Raw genomic sequence first — 24,119 nt, forward strand, 5'->3', positions numbered from 1 at the left:
TTTGTAAAATTTTTAAAAGGAAGATTAACTTAAATTTATGAAGAAGGATATTCCAAAAACATGTAATATAGGAAGGAGATTGTTTTCTCTGTTCTGATTACCTTGAATCTTCCCTCTATTGTAAAGAAATTTTACTCCTGTGGTCAGTCTAATTTTTTGCTTAAGACAAAGGTTTTTAGGGCCCCGTCGGAGTGAGACAGTTTACAGAATTAAGGCATTTGGTGGGAGAGCCCTCCTGTTACACCTACCAGATATGATTGCATAAGGGACTCGATGTACGAAACGGGGCCAGTAGATCACATTAATCAATTGACTGCTAATCTCAAGTGTTAAATGCCTACTGTGGATTTTTCACTTACCCCTGGTTAGCACTGACCAGTAGTGATACGGGGCATTGAGCTATGTAGAAGGCAGTGGCTGCATGTTTTCTGCACAAAGAAAAGCTCTTTGTGAAGGGAAGCAGCTCGCTTTATATGCAACATGGTGAGACTTAAATTAACTTCCAGTGGAGGACTTCAGTCCTGAAATTTTGCCACTGTCATTGCCAGTTCTGGAGTTGTCTCCTAGTTTATCAGAAGCTGCATCATGCCACCAAATGTAGCTAGTCTTCCATAAGGGTAGCTAATGTCATGGTGGGTGATTCAGAATTACCTGCTATGCAATAAAATTAAATGCTTCCATTCAGGCCTGTTTCTTAGAAGGTATGTTGAATGAAAAGAATCCTTATTTAATTTTTCCAGAGGAACTAGTACTAGACTCTGTGATATCTTGGAGTCTGATGAGTATAAGGAATAGAAAATAAATTCTCAGTGTACTCTTTGATAGCTGATTCTATTTTTTCACTATTGTCCCTGAATCCTCCTACAATGGCAGCATGAAATAAGAAGAGCTTGTTACTCCCAACAATAGCAAGCTTCTTAATAATAGAGTTCTTAATACACTTAAGTATAAATATTTGTGCTAGATAAATGCACAGTCTGGAACCTAAATTAACATTCTCTGACATGTATGTGTCAACATCTTCAAAGTAGCTTTCTGATCTATAATGTATTTAGAGACATGTTTCTGCATAGATCTGTTTAATATTGTTTAACAAAAAAAAAAAAAAATTTTTTTGTCTCTTCTGTTGCTGCTACCTGTTGCAGCCACAATTTGTAATTTTTACTAGGTTAGGTGCTCCAGACTTTCAGAGGAGTGAAGTGTTTTTTCTTGTGTCAGATAAACAATATGTGATCAGAAGCACTCTACAGTGAGCTGCTCAAATAAAGACTAAGATACATAACCTCAGCAAAAAATCAGTAATTTCAGTGTGATTTGAATTATCTTTATCTGGAATTGTTTGGCATTAGAATGTAATCAGTCTGATTTACAAGCTTGATGTATTTGCTTCAGTTCTAAATGAAGTTTTCTCTTACCTGTGGATTATACCAGTAGGGTTTTGTCTTCTGTAGAGCTTTCTATTTGTTGTCTGTCTTCCCTTTCTCTGTTTTACTCTCAAGAACAGGTTCGAAGAAATTAATAAATCTATATACACCATGCTTACTTTGTGACTGTTTCAAGTTACATCTTAATAACTTCTATAGGAACATTTTCTTTTGCAATGCTCATTCACTTGAGTTTTCACCATGATAGGCAGCCTGTAATGAGAATGTTGACTCAGCTGAATGATATCTTTGTTTTCTTTATTCTGTAAGTCAGATTGCAAGATAATTTTAAATTACAAGTATTAGATCACATTTCCTTGAGCGATTGCTCATGATTATACTAAGTTGCTGCACTCACCTATTTTAGTTACAGTCAACATTTTAAATACCAGTGTTAAGGGAAGCAAGAGAAGAGTCCTGAATGATGATAGCTTCATATCTTGTTAGCTTAATATTTTGAGTCTCTTCAAATTAATAGTACTCCTTGTGTATAAAGAACAAAATGATTCATCTTGTAACATAACATACAGGTGATCTTGGGAAGGAGGGAGGAAAAAAAGGATCTGTGAGATGTAACCTGGATACACACATAATGTAGTCTTCTATTCTTTTATAGATTGTGCAGCAACAGCCTTTAATTTTTAGATGCTTTAATTCCAGTGCAATGACTTTAATTCTACTGAAATGACTCACTGGTTATCTAAAGCATCAGGTAACTATACCTATATTTAGCTTTGTTCTATCTTCTTATCCTTGTTTCTAGCTTCATTTTCTCAGTTAATTAAACAGGGAGTTTAATTAATATTTAGAAAAACAAACACCCAAAACAATGTGGGAAGCGTACCCAAGTGTTCTCACGAATACAGCCTCTGCAGGCTTATTCTTGGGATGGTCAAGGCATATGGAGGATAAGTTCTCTGTCTTCTTTCACAGTACCTTCAAACACAGCATACTTAATTCCACCTGCCAACAGGCTGCACTTTTCAGTTGGAGTTGATACTATTTTTAAGAAGAGATTCTTCTCTCTGCTACCTCCAGTGGTGCCTTTGTTTTGGCGGCTGGTCTTTGCCAAGGCCTGACCCTGGCCTTAACTGCATTTCTCCTTCTCTGCCAAGGATCTGCTGGGTGCTAGAGACTGCAGTAGGTAACCACGGGTGGGGGTGTCTGCCTTTTTAGCTCACTATATCAATGTGCTGAATTGCAGGGGTTCAGACGAGAAATCAATACTGTTTTTCCATCTGACTGCCTTGAAGACTATGTAAATTAAATCTATCTGTAAAAACAGTTAGGTCCACACTGCAAGAAATATCAGTGGCAAGTATGAGCTGCTGCTTGTGTTGCTGCTGGGAAGGATCTTGCCTGGATGATTTTGTTTTCAAAGCAGTTACAGGTATGTTCCCCTGAGATTTGTAGTAGTGAGATGCAAATAATGTATACAATGACAATTTTACTGTTTTCCTCACAAGTTCTGTAGATCTGCCTCCAGCAGGCTTTGAAAGCTGATGAGGTGAGTGAAGATGTACTGCCACCTGGGAGGCATCCTTTGTTTTCTAGATTTCTCTGCCTATTAATACCTGTTAGGTGTAGATTTTGTTGCCACTTTCTTTTAGACACGTGCTTTTTTAATTTCCCTTTGGTTTTCTGTTCAGGCTTTTTTCTGACAGTGAATTTCTCAAGTGCAGACGTGCATCTCATTCACTGCCAGCAGCTTCTACAGATTTTAGTGTTTTGGTTTTTTTTAATCTCCTGACCATCTCATATATCCCCAGTTAGTTTAGTTTAGTACTTTTTCCTCTTGTATTTTTATTTACTTGAGGAAGTTACCTGTAAGTTCTGCCAAGCATTAACTCAGACTTAGCTGCAGTAAGACTGGAGGAATGCCATGGGTTGGGAGACATGAAATATTCTAGTATATATAACATAACTGGGAAGACTTTAAGGAGTCTCTGGTTTTACTCCAAATTTCTTCCTTTACTACTTTTGGGAGTGGAAATAATATGTACACAGAGACCTAAAAAATAAAAAAATTATGTGACTACTGCAAAACATGTACTCTTAGATCTGTGAAAGTTGGTCTTAAATCCCAAGTTCTGAATGAATACAGACTTCTGAACAGAGTTCTTTGCTCTAACTTATAAAGTAGAATTTTTAAAAAGAAATCGTAAATCTAATTTTGTTGGGGTTTGCTCTCATTTTATTGATGTGATGCAAAACAATAGTAGAAGATACTTTTACCTGATGTAGTGTACTAGTTTACCACAAAAGATTATTATATTCCAAGTACTCAAAGAGAAAACGAGCCTTCTAAATTCTTCCCAACATCAATATTTCAAAGCTATTTCAATTTGTTTTAAATGAAACGGATACAGAATTATATAAATGGGGAAGTTGTAAGTATTCAGAACAGCTTGAATACTTTAAGTGAGATAAATGGTTAGATTCTGCGGGTTAGCCATGCACATGCTGCAGCCTATATGCTGAACTGATCAGTGTGTTATTTACATTACCTCAGTCCTTCCAAATAGGAATATTTATGCTAGTGGGTGGGATATGGTGGGATTGCCTGCAGCAGTCCAACTGAATATAGAAATTATGACTTTTTCAAGTAACGCAATGTTTTCATAGTTATGCATTTTCTGTTATAAAATAATATGGACAGTGAAGTCAGTGTTAAACACTCAGGCAACTTTGAAACTTGCTCATATTTCCCTTCTCTAGCAGCCCTTTTACTGTGGTAATGCTACTTATGTTTTGACTACAGACTGTTGGAATTTGCTTTGAAAATATCAGTGTCTGTTTTATTTGCAGATTAGTTTTGGAGCAGCCTTTTCTTTAGATTCTGATTAAGGCAGACGTTTCAGGAGCAAGAAGAGACTTTCTTGGTTCAGACTGGTAAAGACTGCATTATTGTAGAACATGCAGGAGATACATACATGTTTGAGACTGATTGAAAGGTCCAGTTCTGACTTCACTTAATTTTGCGTGCTCACCTTTTGACCTTATTTTCCTATGTTCGTACCTAGTTTCTGTAAGGACAAAAAGGATTACTGTTATGCTATTAAGGTTGCATTGCATGGGATTACTGATTTCCCTTTTCACCTCTGACATGTTTGGGACTTGAAGACTCACTGCTGACCTATCACCCACTTGATGTAATGGGAAACAAATGATCTTAAAAATCTACTGTCCTTCACTGAGTGCCTTATTAGAAAAGTTGAGCTATACTTGCTGTATATTGGTGCTCACAAACTGTATCCGAGTTCACAGTGAAGACTAGGTTCAGACCTGTAACCATTACCCTTCTTTATTCCTAATCTTATGTTGATATAAATTCTGGACAAAATAATAAATACCCACCAAAAATGATGTGTGTGTAAGCAGTGTTGAATTACAGTGCCTGTGAGACAAAGGTTGTTATGTACTTGTATTTTGCTTAGTTTAAAACTAAAAATTCTGATGCTTGTGCTTTTAGAAACCTGTTCTGGAAGTGCTGCAGAGTTGCAGCTAGGACAAAGGTCTGAAAGGTTCCATCTAGTTCGGGCATTTCATGAGAATGGCCACCTAAAGAAATTTTGGTTATTGACAGCAATAGTATTATAAGTGGTGACTTATGTGAAGCTACTATGCCATGAAGACGTGCTGCGGAGAAATTGGGCATCTTTTTTTTGCCCCCAGGCCTAGGAAAGGAAGATGAAGAAAATGCCTGCTGCTTTGTCCAGGAAATGTTTGAGAACGCAGATCAGTAAGTAATTTGTCCCCACAATGTGACAGAATTCCCCTGCTGCATGTTTCCCATCTTCTCCATAGCACTCCTTAGCTTTCATGCTAGTGTTAGTAGGATCATCACTCTCCCGCTCACCTTAGTTGGAGCTCGGTGCAGGGAGGGGAGTGTCTGCTCAAATGTTCAGAAAAGGGTGGAAAACAAGGAGTGGTAGTCTCTAGGCTTGAGGGGTGAGCACTCGTCTGTCCCCATTTATGCTAATTTTTCATAACCCTTGTTATGTGATTTTTGTGCTTATTTTGTGTTAGAGGATTTGGCAAAAACAACAAGCAGTTCTTGGAAGAAGGGTCTGGTATCTTATCAGCCCTGAAAAATTTAACTTGCTGGGTCTACAGGGTACCTGAGATACAAATATGCTCTTCTTCAGGAACATTATATGGAATAAGAGTCCTGATGGCTCTTTCATAAAAGGGCTTTTGGCTTGCTCTATTAAATAATTAAGCCTCTCTTCCTGGAGAGGCTTTTCATCTGTGCCAGCAAAATGCTTCTGGTTTCTTGTAAGAAGACCGTGAGACTGCGTTCCGGTATGGCGAGTCATGGTTGCTGGTTTTATATGGACACAGTTTCTAGTCATTTAATTACAGTATTTCTAAGATTAAAATCTAAATTTATTTTACTTTTAGCTGAAAGGGCTTGACATTCAGTAGGCTGTCTTCAAACTCATTAGCCTTGATTTCTGTGGTAACCAAAGCCACTGCATTCAAAGCTAGTTCTCTTCTGGGATTCATTGTACTGAATATCTTCAGTTCTAGTGTAAAGTAATAAGATCTGAGAGTTGCTCTGAAACCCTGAATTATGGGTGTGGACTGGAGACTTGAAGTCTCAAAGGTTTGCAGTCTCTGAGCTCCCAGAGAGCTGGCTGGCAGTGGGGAGTGTTTTGTGCAAGTGCCTTTATGCATTAGCGTCTGCAAAGAACCACATCATGTTCCAACAGTCGCACCTTGACTTGCTTTCTAGTTGCATCTTTCAGCTCAACATAAACACCTTCTCACATAGAGAGACATAAGAGAGTAGAAAACAGTCTTTGAAGAATAAAAACACAATGGGGTTTAGAGTGCTTGATGGGTCTTCATTCTCATCACGCAAGATCAAAGAAAACCTTGGAGCTGCACTTTCTACTCAGAATTGGAAATAACATTCTTAATTACAGAAGTGAGTAAGTCTGACAGAGTTTTTCCTTCAAAGGGAGGAATGCTACGCTTCATCCTTCAGACTTTGCACTCTTTGCAGCATAGCATTTTTTAAAAATTACACCTGTCCTCTAATGGAAGACTTCTATTTAAAGTTTTACTAGGCCAATCTTATAGACATATCAGTTAGGTATACTCAGCATCAGATTGTGTCACCCATTTCAGTAAGTTGGTCATAATAAATATGATACTAAATAGAGTAGAAGAAAATGCCAGCAGTGGTGAGGAAGATTAATAATGTGGAGGTGCTGGAAGTATACTTATTATAGTGTAAACTCTTTTTTCTGCTCTTCTACTGAGGGAAATCTCTACTTGTCTGTCAGCTTTCTGACTTAAGTGATGCTCTCAGGGTCCCTATTTTCCACCACAGCAAGTATAAAAAATGTGTCTTCACTTACAAAGCCCTTTTATGGTTTGTTCCAATGTAGTTTTTACTCTCCATGTCCTCCTGAGCAGTTGAATTTTGCCACCATTATACTTTGTGTTAGGATTTCAGCATCTTACATCAGTCATGTTTTGGCTTTTTTTTTTTATTGCACTCTCTTTTTAAACCTGTTTGTTATGGTCTGCAAATGTGTCTTTCTCCCTTGACTGGCTGGAAGCAGAGGCTTTTTTTTCTATAATATGTTTTACAGTCTCTGACTCGCTAGGGTCATGATCATTGATTTTATGTGAGTCAGTCATGCATTATATGGGGTCCATGTCCTGAATGTGCTGTTTAAGGCTATTTCTGTGCCTGCTGTAAACAGTGCTGTCCCTCTCTGTGGTTCATCAACTTTGTGGCCATCAATCTGGTCAGCCAGAGGCCATGAAGTGGTGGCTAGGAGACACTCAAGACATGTTTTGATCTTGAGAAGTTCTTGGTTGTGCTGACAGGTGTGTTGCCTTCTGAAATGGACAGCTCATACTGCATCTCTGCTGGTAGCTGTGAGGAAAGGAAGTGGAGGGAAAATAAGTAGGATGGAAAGACAAGAGCACATTTGTATAGTTTGACGTGATTGCTGAAACATGGTATAAGGGGTGGAAGAAAACATTGTGCTGAAGGAAAAGTAGAAGGAACTTGAGGAGAAATGGAAGGTTGACATTGGTATGGAGATGTGTTGGAGTGGTATGTGAAGGGAAGCAAGTTTCAGGGTTATGTGAAATCTTTAAAATGACCTTTCATTTGGGATTTGTGTTTTCTTACAAGTACCAACAGACTAACACTGTGTTCTTCCATGTGTGGAAGTGTTCAAAGTGAGAGTGTTCAGTATAGTAAACCTCTTGGAGGCTTTACTTCAGATTCTCCTTTGCCACATCTATCAGCAGTAGGATGAAACATACCTCACTGACAACTTAACTGCTCTTCACCTCATTTTCCAAGGTGGCAATGATGGACCATCATTTCAGTCAGTTTGGTCTTCAGTGAAGATACTGCCAGTGTGTAGGTCTGTGGAGTTGAGGGATGTGGGTGTGGGGTTGTTTTTTTTGGTTTTGTTTTTGTTTTTGTTTTTGCTTGGGTTTTTTATGATTCTGAGATAAAAGTAAATATGAATGCTATAAAAAATAGTCCGTTGGAATCAATCGTAGTGTCATCCTGCAGCAAATCTCTGGCATTCAAATAGAGACATCTCTGCCTGTTATTAAGCATCCAGAAGAGTTCTGTCTGGGGTGTTTAGGGATATAATGAGCATCTTTGAAAAAAAACAACCTGAATTTCCCAGTTAGCTGTCCAACTTCAAAACATGATCAACAGCATTGACATTTATGCACACATGGACAGGTAACCGCTTGCTTACCAATCGGAATTGGGATCAATCCAAGAAATGTTCCTGTGTTCCACAACATGAAAATAGGTTTGTTCATGCTGAGTGCCGACCTTGAGTCAGACCTGGCATTTGTGACTTCCAGAGAAAAGTTTATATAGCAAACACTAGTTTATAATATAGCAAGCACATTTTCCTCCACAAATGATGATGGGTCTAGTGATGAGTTTGACAACAGTTGGCAGACTTCCCAAACACCACCAAATACTTCCTAAGAAAAAAAAGAGTCCAGCAAATAGCTATTGTGAAGTCAAAGGTAGCTTTCAGAAGAAAAAAAAATAATGCTAGATAAATTTCTTTGGGAAGGAAACTTGAAATCTAGAAAAATCTGTGGAAGAGAAAATTGTCCCCTCATCTTTTAACTTGGGCAAATGTCAGAAGTACCACCCAAAAATCTTAAGATTTTGTTGTTATTATGTAAACATAACCATGGGATAGTTTAGCTTACTTCTGAAAGTCTAATGAATGCATCAAGCCAAGTAAAATATTCATTAGAGTAATTGGTTCAATTCAACCTCTCAAGGTTACAGCTTGGAAATATATACCCTATACTACATATACACTATATTGCCTTTAGAAATGCAGCACATTGTTTCACCAGCCATTTTGCTCAACTCATTTTCATTCCATATGTTTACTATACTTTGCAAAATCTAATTAAGTAACTGAAGTGGCAGATTGCAAGGAATATTTGGTATATTTTTAAGTCAAAGGTTAAGTGGTATCCAGACTGAAAGGTGTTCAGTTGCAAAACACAGGAGACACATCAGAAATTTTTAAAATATTCTTGTATTAAAATCATTGCATACGTAAGTACTTACACAAGTGATCATAACATAGTGAAAAGTTACTTGTTCCCAAAATAGTCATCTGTTTTTTAATTCACTTAGATATGCCTAAATGAAGTGTAACATTCATTAATGTGCTAGCTAGGCAGTTTTCACTGTAAGATGCTGGGTTTGGTGTCATATGATGAATTCATTATACCCTCATAGGTTTTCCTCTCTCCTCCCCTCTGTGATGGGCATCTGCCTCAGACCATATGGGTTTGGAAAATTTTAATTGAAATTCTCCTGTCAAGGAATTGGGCTAGAGAAAGCGTAACTTGCTTATAATTTCTAAAAATGTTGTAAGAGACCTTCTGTTTCTATGTGGAGGAGCTGGAACTTGAAGCTGAGCACAGGCGGGTAACTCGTGCCAGAGACAGGCTTTTGCTTTCAATGAAAGTCTGCCGAATATTGGCCAACTTGTGTACCTTTCACGATTTGTTCATTTCCAACAGAGACCTGCTAGAGTCTCTTGTGACTGTGTCCTCATGAAACCTGTGTTCCCTCTCTGGGACTTGAGGAGTCCCTTGTGACTGTGTCCTTATGAAACCTCTCTTGGCTTCTTTTGCTGGCACACCTATACATGGCTGTATCCTGTCTCTGGTCCAAATGCTCGTGTGCTGTCACCACAGGTAGCAGGGCAGGCTGATGGAGCTCTGCATTGTTCTCAGTTGGAGTTTAAGCTGTCTGCCATTGCCAAATGTGGGCTCTTGTGAACGACTGCTGGCTCCAAACATTAGCCCTGCTGTGTAGTTCCTCACATCTTCCTTACCCAGCATATCGTTGCAATGGTTAAAAATGAGTGTTAAAATTGAGACAGACATTGGGACTCTTCTGACTGACCTTCTAAGCTAAGCAGGTTTAGTGAATATTGATTGTGTTCCAGAGACAAGTAGGTGTTTCTTGAAATTCAGTGTGGCAGCGGTTGATGGGTCCTTCAACTACAGCTTGCTACCATGAGATTTTAAAAAGAAAGCAACTTCTGGAATAGACACCCTGCTGCAATGGTATGTTGAGAGTCTGCTGCCAGGGCAGCCCTTGCTGGGGACATGGGCTGTACATGCCCTTGGAGCCAGCAGCTCTGTGGGGAGGAGGCGGGAAGCTGGCTGCTGTGGAGGGGTGCTGGAGCTGAACAGGATGAAGCAGCGAGGACTTGGGGAGCTGCTGGGCTGAGCAGGGGGACATGTAGGCTTAAGAGTTTCATGGGAGGAAGCCAAAACTGATAGTCTTGTAGCAGCTGCAGCCCGTTTAATTCCTGTTTAAGTTTTCTTGGTCATTTTTTCACTTGTCATATGTGTCTTGGTGGTTTGTGAATGTGGATCAGATCAAAAGAATGATTTAAGTCTCTTTGATTTTATTTTTTGTTTGTGTGTATGTCTTTTCCTTTGCCTAGCAAATGTGAGCATTTCCAATAGCTGGATCAGAGGACTAGGTTAAAGACTATTATTGGTTTTATTCCCCTGTTTCTACCTTTGGCAAAATGTTAGAAAAACATCACTGTGGATCTGATCATCAAATGATTGTGCATCTCTTTTTTATATGCCTCTTGAGCACTTAAAATTAAGTTTTTAACCTCTGTATAACCACCTCCCTTGCCTTTCTTCATTAAATATATAGTTTCTTCATTTCAAGTAGTATGGTTGAGAAAATTGGAATATTCCACAGTATTTTAAAGAAACACAGTTTATAAAAATTGATTAGTTCCTTAGATGATGTAATCTAAAAGGGAAGACTTAATAAAACAGCTTCCTTCATTTACTGCAACACAAAACTTAATGTTGACTGAACATTGAATAAAGGAGCAAAAATGTCACTATTCCTGCATTTGTTTTTTATTTCTAGTCATTTATAGCTTTGAGAATATTTTTCTTACCGGGATGAAGTCTACTTCTAGCACAGAGTGACTCTTTCTGAGCAATTTTCACTGGCAGATTAAGAAAGCTCTAACATAGCTATTTACATATTGTCAGTAAATATGGTCTTGCACTGTTACCATATTGAATTCTTGTTCCACTAGTAAAATTTTATGTAGTAGAAAATACAATTTTTGTACTGAAGTAAGTACAATAGATAAAAATGATTATAGACAACCTTTAATATCATGCACTTGCACTGTGCCTAATACTGCATGGTGCTGGTGATAAGAGTAAAGAATTAGGAAAAATGCCAGTGTGGGCCCATCAGAACTCATTATTGCAGTGGGGTTCAGGATCTTGCTATTGTAATGTTTATGGATATGGTTTATGTGTAACTTACTGAAACATCTTAAAAATGTGTTGTAGTTTGTATATGCATAATCCTGTAGCATTATAGTATTTTTGCAACATCAGTCATGAAAAATGTACTGTATCTCACAAGAGAGAGCTGACACTGACACTGGCACTGGCACTTCTGATAATCAGGCTGTGTACTTCCATCTTTGACGTTTAAAAGCCTTTTGGTCATTGTAGAGCTTAGGTGATTATATGAACCATGTGAGCACAGGAAACTTCAGAAGAGTTTTTCTGTTTGTGCTAGTCAGAGTGAAGATTAATTGAAACGTACTGTCAAGGCAGACTAAACAACAAGCGCCTGTATCTTTTTTTTTTTTTGTGATTATTTACCTGATATTGTAGAAGCTCTTAGAATCTTTCAAATACACAGTGTTCTCTTGGATCATAACATTCCTTAGTTTTGAGGACTTAGATATTTCTAAGATAAGCTATAAGTAAGGATGTAGGGCTTACTTGTGTTAGTTCACCATACCTCTGAGTCTTTGCTCACTGTAAGTATTTTCCAAATGAATTAAGTTGTTTTGCATAATGTCAAAAATTTCCTTGGCATTTGTACCATAGCCTCACGAAAGCTTGGTTAGGACCTTATGTGCCAATGCACACAGAAGCCCTCTCTCTGATCATCTAAGTATCTGCCCACAGATAAACATAAAGGACACAGGGGGTGTTGTTGGCTTCTGTAGGGCTACTGTGCACTGAAAGCATGCCTCGCTGATGTGGTGCCTCGCTGATCTGAGGTCTACATTGTAGTCTGTGCAGTAGCATATAAATCCCAGATCTACTGCGTGTATGATCCTGGTAATGTGTACATTCAAAACATGAAGTCCTCCTGGCAGAATAAATTGCTGCATCTTATTGTCTCCTCGAAACAGACCTAGCAAACTACAAGTGGTCAGCTACTCAAAGAACACACCTAAATATATCCTTTTTTTTCCAGAGATGGAGACAAACCCCCTCATACGCGAACCATTTGGAAAAACAACAGCAGCGAAAATCCCAAACAGGGAGTTTTACCCTGACGCGCCCGGACAAATAACAGTCCCAAATGTTGATGCTTTCGGCCGAAAGGTGCAATGTGCCCGGCTCTCGTTCCCCCGCGCGCGGTGCCTCAGCAGCCCCGTGCTACGGCGAAGGGCTATAATTAGCTGAGCAGCCTGCTCAGCAGCGGTGCCAGCCTGCGAGCCTCAGCGAGCATGTGCTGGATTCTGCATGTGCCTGGCGCTTATTGGCGGCCGAGGTTGCTGCCTGCCGGTTTGATAGGTTTCCCCAGTAATCTTTATGCTGCATTACAGACATAGATACAGAGGTACTGTGTGCTTGCAAGGGGAGAGGTGCTCAGCTTGTAGCGTAAAGGAGAGCCCACAGATGAAAGGCACCGGTCTTTGTTGCAAAGCATCAGTACTTAAGGACTGCTAGCCGGGAGCGGAGAGGTCAGTGAAGGAGTTTTACTTGGTGGTAATTACTTTCAGGTCTTTATATCTCTCCGGTGAAACAGTCATGCATGAAATGAATACTGTTAATCATGTCATCTGTTTAATTTGATCTTGCTTTCATTAATATCATGTATACTCGGGTGGGAGAGCCATCAGATTACAAAACATATCATTAGAGGGGATTCAGTTCAAAAATAGAGTATATTTATATGGGAATAGTGCTTTCATTTGAAATTTTGAGCCTGTGCATGGGAGTGATTTTACTGGTTGCCTTTTGTTATGCTAATGGAAATATTTCTTTTATTGGAATGTTTTCTGCAGAGCAGTTGAATTAGAGCGTTTATAACTACTGGCATATGAAAATAAATCTGTATAAATAGTGATTAATTTAAAGAATGATTCTGTGAAGTGTTCTTTAATATGATCACAGCAATAACTTGATGGTTCTCTTGCAACAAGGTAGAGGGATGAGGAGTAATATGCTATTGTTCTTTCAACAAAGATGCTGGAGCCTTCATGTTTGGGTGGATTCTTTGTTTCATCCACTGGGTTTTATTTTAAGTGGCTTTCAAAATGAAACTAAAGCCATTCTGCCTGGTAGATTTCAGTATATCCTTTGCTTGCACATACATGTATTTTATATGTATTTATTGTTCTCAAAGGCTGAATTTTGGCCCAAAGCCTTGTTTATTGTCAGAACTGCCTTCAGCAGTAGAATCAAACAAGATATATATATGCCAGTCTTTTAAACTGTGATTCTGAGACTATTTCAGTATTTATCATAGCGTCATACTCATTTAAGTTCTTTTCATACTTGACCTACACATCAATTGATCACAACTTTTCCTATAAGAAGCATGCATTTTTAATGAGCACATTCTACAGTGAAAGCTGTTCAGAACAAAAGAAAGCAAGCATAAAGTATTCAAAAATGTCTCATAATGTAGTCATGCCTCATTTGATGACTTTTGAATATTAAGGCTGACTAGTGAGACTTCAGAGTTAATGCCCTTGTCTGTGTCAGACTCCAGAGCCCACATGAACTTGTATATTAAGTCACCAGTCATCTGGCTGGCTGGCTGCCACCATGCGTCCGAGGTACGAGTGGATTGTCTCAGCCAGGATCAGAAAGGTGTTAGGAACAGGAGCTATTTTGGTGTTAGTCTTCACTCTTCCCTCTGCACTTATCCTTGAAGAGGTTATTCCTACTGTATAAACCAAAGCCAAATTTAAGTTGTTCTCTTTTAAAGTATGTGGTTCGAAACTGTGTTACCTTCTGAGTAGGTGCCCTTAAATGTGAGCATTTATTCAGTTACCAGCTTCATTTGGCTGTGGGTACAACAAAGACACGAGCTTTATTATTTGTGATAGTATATGGAAACAGAAAGGTATTTGGGAGGTTTCATCACAGCTGGTACCTAACAGTTTCTTTGAATTTTTGCTATTGACAATAACAGTTACCTTGGTGTCTACTTTAGTCAACAGCAATTTTTTTTGCCATTTTCCAAAAGTTGTTTTTCAAAATTGTTTCCTTTTATGTAGACTTGGAAAATGGCATTTTTGCTTTGTAACAGTTAAGCCTGAACAGGGAGGACTCGGGATGTAAAGGCATGTTGTTTTCTCGGGCTGTTTCATATTCTCTCATTGCTTCAAATTACCAACCAAAAATGTTTTATAGATGTTCTGGGTTGATTTATGCCTTCTGCCTTTTTTAGCAGAGACTTACCTTAAGTAATTTATCTACATTTTTATGACCTTTGCAATAGCATCCCATGAAGGAGTAACTAACAACAACATTAGTAATAATGAAACGTAAAAAGTAATATCCTCAGCTGAATTACATATTTACCATATCCAGATTGTGTTTTCAAGAGACAAGAGTCTGATATATTCTACTCCATGTATTGGGCTATTATTATTTGTAAGTAACATAAAGCACGTCTGGAAAAATGCTGTAAAAGTTTGTGTATTTTTGGTGGTGGATACAGGTAATGTCACCACCCACTGGAAATGAAATGCTGCACCAGCAGCTATGTAGGTGTGGATGCCTTTGCATCCAGAAAGAACTGTGATGATCTGTGCAAGCATCACCAGAAAAGGTGACAGTTGTAAAATTAGAACTGGTGACAGTGTAATTTAAATTTGCAATACCTTAACAGCAAGGAATAAGCTACTTTATTATTGCTTCTGTTTTTGTTACAACCTCATTTTTCTTCTGGGTAAACTAAGAAAACAACTTGAAGCAACAGTTTGTGTGGATTACTCTCTAAAGAAGTTGTCATCTTCGTCGATATAAGCATATTTTAGCTAGAAGCAGTGTATTCCTACAGGAAATGTAACAGAGTTCAGATTATTCTCAATGAGATTTTATATTCAAGCTTTGTCAGTGAGTTTCTTGATGTAAAACTTTTTAACTCTTTGTTAGGAGTTGTATGCATACCGTGTTTGCTGTGTGCCTTTGTGAACTCTTCTCATTTCTTATATATTGTCCAATAGTTAAATTTCCAAGTCCTTTGTTATATGAAAGGGAAACTTTTCTTTCAGAAAAGGAATACTGTATGTATATTTGTGTATGGGAAGGGCACAAAAATATGTTGTGAAAATCAAGGTCTCAAGTGTTTAATTTATATAGTTATAAAAATATGTATGAAATATATATATATATATTCTGCCATGTAACACTAATATATGTTTGTGTAGAAAACACTTTCAATGTCATACCAATACTCTCATTATCATAAAAATACTCCTTGAAGAGTAATGTCAGAAACACTAGATTTGGCTGCTGACTGGAGATGGATTCATGCGGTAAACTGAGTGCCTATAATAAACAGTGCTACACTAGCTTTTCCTTATTAAGATATTATGTCTTTTTACTGCTTTGCATATAAGTGAATTTTGCATTACTTAAACCCATACCAAGTCTAAAGGGGAAAGATGATAACTTAAGGTTAATGCTTTTTTTTTTGTAGCCTGTTAGCAATGAAAGAGATACTCCAGAAAAAGTCATAGGGATTTAAAGTATTACCACAGTGTTTATTTTGCAGGATTTGTACTTACAGTTTTTAAGTCGGGTAGCAGCAAGTGATATATGCATGAAGGTTTACATTAGAATGGGAAAAGTGACATTGTGTCCTGAAGTTCCTTTTTGCTTTTTCTCTGGTTTTGGAACCAACTCCAGTTATTACTGATAAAATGACTGTCTATTTAAATGGTCTAGACATTCAATAGCCCATCTATAAATGGTTATTATAAGACTTTGAGAGTTCACGGGAAATCAGCAGCCTGTTTTCTGTATTTTGTTAGGCGAAGGTCATTTTATTCTCTAAGTCTGGAGATTTTGGGGCTGTGTGGTGTGGAGGCACAGGATGTGCTCTCTCAGTGGAGATTCCCTCTCTGAGCTCGGCAGGGTGTATGTTATTTGGGAAGGCCTTATTGTTGTGACACTCTTCCCACACTGATGCAGCAGGACTAACCAAGAGGGTCAAAAATGTGACCATGTTCTCTATATGCAGATGGCTGTTGCTCCAGTTCAGGGATGTATGTGCTCCTATGCTCAGGGACTGGACACAGGCAAGGGTCACTGGTGGAGAAGGTCTGCCCTGGCCCACCGCTCCTGCAGGGCTCTGCTCACCTGGCATTTATCCTGGGAACTAACCATGTGGATTTGGAAACTTAGACAGTGGATGAAATATGCCTAGCTTTGAGCATCTTATTGTAAAACATTTGCAATGTTGAGGGGAAAGTTGTGTTTCATAGAGCAGGCAATGGAAGTGGCAGTGTCTTTTTCTTGCAGTTCTCACAGCTACAGTGTTATGGTGAATTAAAAACAAAATGGATATTAATTTTTTTTACACTTAATCTCCTGTTATGATTAATTTTAATTGTTCTTAAATGTATTACCTGCAGTATTAAGTGTGAATTGATAGATTAAATGTAGAATACAACCAGCAAATATAATCCTGGATGCTGTTGTCTGCATAATCCTGGTAATGGGATTCCTGTTTTAATTTCACATTGTCTTTCATGAATGTGCTTCAGCCACCTGTAGGCACACATATGTGCTGTAGTCTTTCCATGAAACATCTGAAGCTTCCAACCCAGATCCTTGCTTTGTAAATATGTCATTTTTAAGCATGAATTGTCCGTCCCATAACAGATGTTATTTGGTTTTGTGCCCTGTCACGCAATTGTCTCATACTTCTGTGATAGGTGTTTTATGTATACTCATGATGATTCTATGGCTATCTATTCATTTGGCAACATATCTGTTGGGTATTGTAGAGTGATTTTACTATGTCACTCATACCTTCCTGAGTGTGTATACTACAAAAATCCCAATTAATGGCAAATAAAGATATTAAATTCTTGTCTTTCTTTTAAGGTAGCTTGGCATTTTGAAATCTGGTAGTCTAGGCCAAAGGTTGTTCTTCTCCCTGATTAGGAAGGCTGTAGAAACACATTCTGTAGCAAAGTAATGCAATGTGTAATAGAACTTGTATGGGTTATTAGGGCTGTTTAACTAGAGAGAAATGTGGATATCTAGATTTACAGTGGTATTCACATTTTCATGAGTTTGTGAATATTTGGCTTTTGAATCTATTTAGGCTCTATGGTTATAATTGTTTTTAAGATCTTGGTACTGGTTTTACATGTAATGTTACTGAATGAGAGATGTTAATACAATGTGGTATGTTGGCCTATAATGCAAATGCACAATATGATGCAGTGCCTGTGCCAAAGTGTTTCCTGCCTGTATAATCTAGGTAGAAAAAGCCTAGAGTGGAAGGGAGAAACAGAGTCAATAAAGATGTATTATCTTTTATGTGACCACAAACTGTCAACTTGCAAGATAGGCTGAACAGTCTGCTTTAGGATTATAAACCACCACTTCAAATGACTTTAGAAAGAGTGAAAAATATAAGATCAGTGTAACTATTCCTGTCTGCATAAGCGCTTGCAGTACAAACTTCCCAGGGTAAGGATGTTTTCCTTCTGTCTCAATGTGTCATAATTATCATCTGGACATTGCAGGTCAGTTACATTGCAGTCATCTGGAAATAAGTGTGCAGCTTGTATTTCTGCTGTGACATTACAACAGCAGTCTAGTCGGAAGATGTATGAGGGACTTGATAAATTACATATTACCCTCTTCCATTACTCTTACGTCAACCATGGTCCTGTCCCATGTGTTGCCCACTATTTTCCTTTAGCATATTGTGGAGTGCAGAAGTTGATATTTTGGACCTACCTCTCCATGGACTGGGTAAAGCCCAGCAGAGGCAGTACAATTGCTGTAAATTTTCTTTGAAAGACAGATAGCATGGAGAGTGCAACAGAATTGGACCTCAAAATATGATGGTGTCATCGTCCCCCAGTGATATGGTGCCTCTTTGCTCTTCCCCACAGTTCTCCTCTCCTTGCTGCCACCACCTTTCTAAATTTGTCTGCTCCATTTTCCCATTCAAATAATTTTTTTTTTTTCACGCTTTCTCCAATCTGTCTCTCTGCCCTTCAGCTTCTACCCACCATTCAACTATGTACTCTTTGACATCTTTGCAGCCACCTCTCCCTTTGTGGAGGGTGCATAGCTATGATGATTACACCTGAAGTAGAGTTAATTTTCTTCACAGTGGCTAGTATGGGGCCGTGTTTTGGATTTGCACTGAACACAGGATTGATAATATAGAGATGTTTTAGTTATTGCTGAGCAGTGCTCACACAGAGCCAAGGCCTTTTCTGCTTTCTGTACTGCCACACTGGCAAGGAGGCTGAGGGTGCATGGGGGACTGGGAGGAGATACAGCTGGCACAGGTGACCCCAACTGACCAAAGGGATATTCCATAGCATATGACATCATGCTCAGTAAAGGAGGGGGAAGGAGGAAGGGGGTATGTTTGGAGTGATGCTCTTTGTCTTCCCAAGTAACCGTTGTGTGTGATGGGGCCCTGCTCTCCTGGAGATGGCTGAACACCTGCCTGCCCATGGGAAGCAATGAATTAATTGCTCATTTTGTTTTGCTTTTGTGCAAGGCTTTTGCTTTCCCTGTTAAACTGTCTTTATCTCAACCCACAGGTTTTCTAGCTTTTACCCTTCTGTTTCTCTCCCCAGTCCTGCTGGGGGTGAGGGTGAGCGAGCAGCTGCGTGGTGCTTGGTGGCTGCCTGGGGTTAAACCATGACAATGTCCAAAAATATCATTTAGGCAGGGGTGCCCAGGATGGCACACAGGTAAAGAATGTAAGTTCTCTTAGCAAAGATACTTGATTGTTTTTTTTTAGCTAATATTTATTTATTTGTTGGAGCAAGATGTCCTTGGCTTCTGCTTGGAAAGCTCATTCTGACAAATATAAATCTTACCCCTGACCTTTTCTATTTGACATATCTGCTTTTTTTCTCTCAGCCTGTTACCTCTTTACTGAAAGCAAGCATCTCCATTCATCTTTCTGTCGTTTCTAGATCAGGCATTTCTCAAGTGATTTATGAACTTTGCTGACCACTTTCTGCAAACAGGGCTCCTTTCCGTCATATCTCCATGCTGGTACCTCACAACAGCCATGCTTCTGTAAGAGCTTGACTTAGGGAGCTGCTTCTGCCTCTTCTGCTCTTCAGAGGTGTCTCAGGCAGTGGTGGCACGTTACTGACCTAAGTCTTGACAGCTTCACTGCTGCCTGCAGGGCTCTAAGACATGTAGGTGCTTACTGCTTAAAGTCACATTTATTTTGCTCTTTTTTTTTGCTGGCTCTTGGCAGATTTGCTGCACTGGGTGCCTAAAGGATCCTGCTACAGGCTCTCCACTGGGAGCCAAGCAGATTTTGCTCCCATCCCATGCTAAAGTGTACAGGATTTGGGTTCTTCATCTCTAGCGTGGCTTGATGAATTTTTTTTCTATGGTATGTGTAGAAAACCTGGGATGCTTTTTTACTATCAACTCTGATTTTTAGCTGTCTAAAGAACCAGAGTTTTTGTAAGTGTTTTGTCTTTCTTAATGCTATAAAGCAACTTATACTTTCATATGTTACTTCACCATGACTCTGAAGCCTAAATTTGCAACAAAAACAAGTCTGCAACTAACTGTTAAAACACATCCATTCTTAGAAGATATCTACAGATACTAAATCCATCTGGTGTTGAATTACCATTGATTTTTAAATTTTTTTTTGCAAGCTTGCTGAAACTGGATTGGTGCTTTTCTTGTCTCCAGGAAATATGTACTTCTGCCATTTTTAGTGATTCTTACTTCTGGCTTTGTGGACCATAGTGTTGGAAGCATTAGGATCCTACACAGAGTTTGTTTGTTTTCTTCTCCTGCTTTTCACTTAAATTAAGTATGCAATTATCAGTGTATATAAATACCTGATGGGGATGAGTAAAGAACATGGAGCCAGGCTCTTCTCAGTGGTATCCCATGACAGGACAAGAGGCAACAGGCATAAACTGAAATAGTGGCAATTTCATTTAAATGTAAGAAAACAATTTTACTCTAAGGATGGTTGAGCACTGGCCTAAGTTGCCTCGAGAGGTTGTGGAGTGTTCATCCCTGGAGATTTTCAAAACCCAGCTGGGCCATGGTTCTGGGCAACCCACTATAGGTGGCCCTGCTGTCAGCAAGGGCTTGGCCTAGACAATCTCCAGAAGTGCCTTTCAGCCTCAGCTGTTCTGTGATTCTGTTACTAGAAGCCTCCAAACAGCAGACCAAACAGGCCTTGCTACTCTAGGCAAGTTCCGCTATCCAAATAGTTAACATTTTATACCTATCTCTAGATATGAATGTGCACATGTATAGGTATGTATATACCTACCTGTTTCTGTCTCCTGTGTAAACATACTGGGGGGCTAGGAAAAGCTGGAGAATATCAGAGATGGAAAAGGGAGGAGCAGAATGTTTATATGTAATTTTTTTTTTTAAATATACTAATGCCATTTCATACAGGCCACACTGATTTTCTGTGTTTCATGGAGCCATTGAGATATTTTTCCCTTACACTTAAATATGCTACCTGTGTATAGTAAAAAAAAAACGGGATAAAATTGCTTTAAATAAAGCTATTTTTATTAGATGATTTCTCTTGGGGGCTGCTTATACATAATTACATTTTTGTTCCGGTGCACATTATGTTTAAGTGGGCACAAATCGTCCAGGAGGAGATCTGGAGGAGAGAAAGCAGAGAGCAAAAGGCTCTGGGTCAGAAGAGGGAGGGTTCACCCTTAGCTGGACTCCTCTTTCTTGAAAAGGTAGCTCCAAATTAAGCAGTAAACATGTAAAAACTGGCCTGAGTTTATGTATGTGTATAGAGGACTCAATACTTTGTATTTATGCAAATACTTTTTAGAGTCCTGTATGAGCATAATTCCTGCTTTGCTGGTATTCAGCCCTGATTCTACAGCCCACGGTAGCTGTGTGGGTCTGTCTGATGGTGTTCTTTAAAACTAGGAAGCTGGACAAAGATGGCTGCTAAAATTATGTGTAGTCTCTTGGTGTATGCAGGTGAAGCACCAGGTGATCCTCAGGGGTAGTGCTGGAGGAAGCTGTTTGTGAGCATCCTTGGTAGCATGAACTTGATAACTTTGTGGGGAAAAAGGGACGCTTGAACAGCTCTTGATCATGTCCCTTCAAAGCCATGAATCTTACCTTATAGCCCCCATTAAAGTTAGTTTTCCCCTTGTTTAAATGATCACCATCATTACTATTATATTTTTTGGGGTTGAAGAGGTTTTCTTCGTTTATATCTTGGCCAATATTAGTGACAGAGCATTCAGACCTGAGATTTTATATATGAAATTGCAAAACCCGTTATCTTTGTTCCCATAAGCATTTTGATTTTTACCGTTAAAGTACATGGCAATGCCATGTTTTTTCTTCTGTTGCTTCATATTCAAATATGTTGTGGGGTTTACTTTTTCCTGCTTGTTCACAGATCTTGAGATAACATCTTAGAAATGCACTTGCAAAAATAACAATAGTAATAATAAAATCTGTTTGGAAGATGGAAGAAACAATTCTCTATTTCTGAGAACTTGTTTAGTTCCACACTTAACACATCAGCTTCAATCGCAGCCACTAGGAAATTTGAAACTTTTTTTTGCCTTTGAATTTTCAAAAATTAATCTGGTAAATCCTTTAATCCTTATGAACTGTACCATTCACTTTAGTTTAGTGGTAACGCCTTTTACACTTGAATAGATTCCTTTCTTGGATCCCTGCAATTGTCTCTTGAAAATCATTTAGAAGTATCCAGTAGTAGTGAAGAAGTTGTCTGTTAGGTATCACAAACATGCGTGAAGAACGAATCAGTTTGTACTGACAGCTTCTTTCTCCCTTCCCTGCTCTTCTTTACCTTCTTGCCTCTGTGTTTTTAAATCATCCCTTCCTCTGTCTTTCCTCCAGCTCTTTTTCTTCCAAAGTCTATAACACTCACGTGTGCTGTGATTTTGAACTTCAAGGACTGTTTGGTCATCTGAAACAAGAAGAAAAAGTCCTGTTCATATTTTAAAGCGTGAAACTTGATTTCATTTCCTTTTCATGATATATCTGGAAATGCTGCAAATGTTTGATGTGAAATTCTTCAATAAGAGCAGGACCTGCCTGTAATTGAAGCTGCCCAGCAAGCCAGAAATAGGCTCAGCATGGCCAGCAGTGAGCAAGCATGGGCTGTCACTGGTTTAGCCATCGCTTTCTGGCATGGTTCTGCCCTTCCCAACTCCACAGGGAAGAGGCAATGGAATTGTCAGAAGTTCCTGTTCAACTCCTTGAAGTATTTACATGGTGTTCCCCAAGGAAGAGTTTAATACTAGCAGTGTACTAGGTTTTCTTTAGGGACTTAATGTCACATCTTCACAATGGATTTAGCAACATGTACCAGGATAGGAGTTTCCTGCTTTTCCTCACAGCTGGAAAGTTTTCATTAAGTGTGAAGGTGTTGGATGAGCTAATTTTTTAGGATGTTTTCTTCCTGAAGTCTGCCAGTTGGAGGATGCTGTCACACCAAGCCCAGTGGTGATGAAACAGCAATCGCAAGTTCCACAAAGGTTGACTTGCACCAGGTGCTTTTGTGCAGAACATTGTGACAGAGGTGTGACTTCCTGAGATTGTTGCTGTAGCTTGAGATTGTTACAATGTTTGGTTTCTTCAAGCCAGGGGTACCAATCAAAGCGTGACTCTATACCTTGCACCACTGCCTCAGTGCCCTTGCTCTGCAGTGGAAAAATTTGGAAGCTCTGTGTTTTTGTAAAGAGGGCAGAAACCCAGCTACAGTGATGCCTTTGGGGACTCCATTTGCATTTTGTCTTCAAAATGAAGTTGCTTATTGCATTCAGAAAATAAGTTGCTAATGCTGAGAAACAGGCCAGTGAGGTTAATTTTTACTACTGGTTCATTTCCATTTTTTACATTTGCAGGAGAAGTCAGGTGGCCCAGTTATGAATGCAGAACTGATACAGCCTCGAAAAAGTAATTGCATTTTTCCTTCCCAAAGAGCAAAACCATACTAGGTGTAATTCTGTTTCACTGCCTATTGTACCTAGCATGATTTTAGCATAGTTTTGGAGTCCAGGGGGATCTTCTTAACAACCCTATTTCATATGAGCTGTCACCTGAGGTGATTTGTGCTTCTTTAAATGTACTCTCTGTTGAAACTAAGTCCTTAAATAGTCTGCAAAAGTTTTTAATGCTTTTGTTGCCTTCAGTATGGTTAGATTACAACTTTTATTTCCATATAAATATGGGGTTTGTCAGTAAAATTTTTAAGTACATGAAAACAGAGTTAACATTAGTCTCTCTTCTAAGTCATCCTCTGCTCAGCTGGAATCTTTGATTTGCTTTCAGGGCCTTTTAAACCCCTGAATTGTTCCAATATTTCTTATTGATAAAGGTCACTTTCTTATCTAGCTAGTGCAATTTCTATCAAGTTAGTCTACTGAGAGCCTTGTGTCTTAGGGAACCTTCATGATGATCTTTCCAGACAAAGTAGCACTTAGACCGGTTTCATAATTTCTCCCTAAGGTAAAAATTCTGCAATCCACTTGAATCAGAAAATATCATTTTCTCTCTGCCTTAAACCTGTTAATCTTTTATAATAATAATGAAAAATGAACATATTAAAAAAAAGCAGTCATCACATACTATAGCAGTGGAATAAAAACTGACAAGTCCTTCTTGCCCCTGCTTTATTTCTCCCAAGGGCCTCACAAGCAGGGGAAGCCCATATCTTGAAGATTTTCCCAGTGTAGCATGTCTGAGATGCAGGCTTCTCTATCTGCCCATGCTGTGAAATCTGCCATCCATGTGTCTCATCCTACTACTGAAGTACTGTGCTGTCATCTTTCTAGCCTGGATGAGAGCAGCCTTGTCCCACTTACATCAATTCTGAATATTGCTTGAAAGAGCATT

General features: G+C 38.9%; 1 protein-coding gene across 8 annotated transcripts in view; it reads left to right on the plus strand.

Moving 5' to 3' along the window:
- Positions 1-24,119, plus strand: part of FAM110B (family with sequence similarity 110 member B) — a 113,332-nt gene that overhangs the window by 39,733 nt on the left and 49,480 nt on the right. For 3 of the 8 annotated variants that reach the window (XM_051772061.1, XM_051772015.1, XM_051772075.1), the window contains exon 1: positions 11,993-12,730. The exons of 4 other annotated variants lie outside the window; for them this stretch is intronic. The gene's annotated coding sequence lies outside the window, so the exon portion shown is untranslated. Of the gene's footprint in view, positions 1-5,099; positions 5,167-11,992; positions 12,731-24,119 lie in introns of those variants that run through there. One more of the 8 variants, XM_051772045.1, reaches the window with a different exon arrangement.

The sequence above is a fragment of the Manacus candei genome, unplaced genomic scaffold, assembly GCF_025592945.1.
Source record: "Manacus candei isolate 608988 ecotype Guabito, Panama unplaced genomic scaffold, ASM2559294v1 h1tg000008l, whole genome shotgun sequence".
In the NCBI taxonomy this organism is placed as follows: Eukaryota; Metazoa; Chordata; class Aves; order Passeriformes; family Pipridae; genus Manacus; species Manacus candei.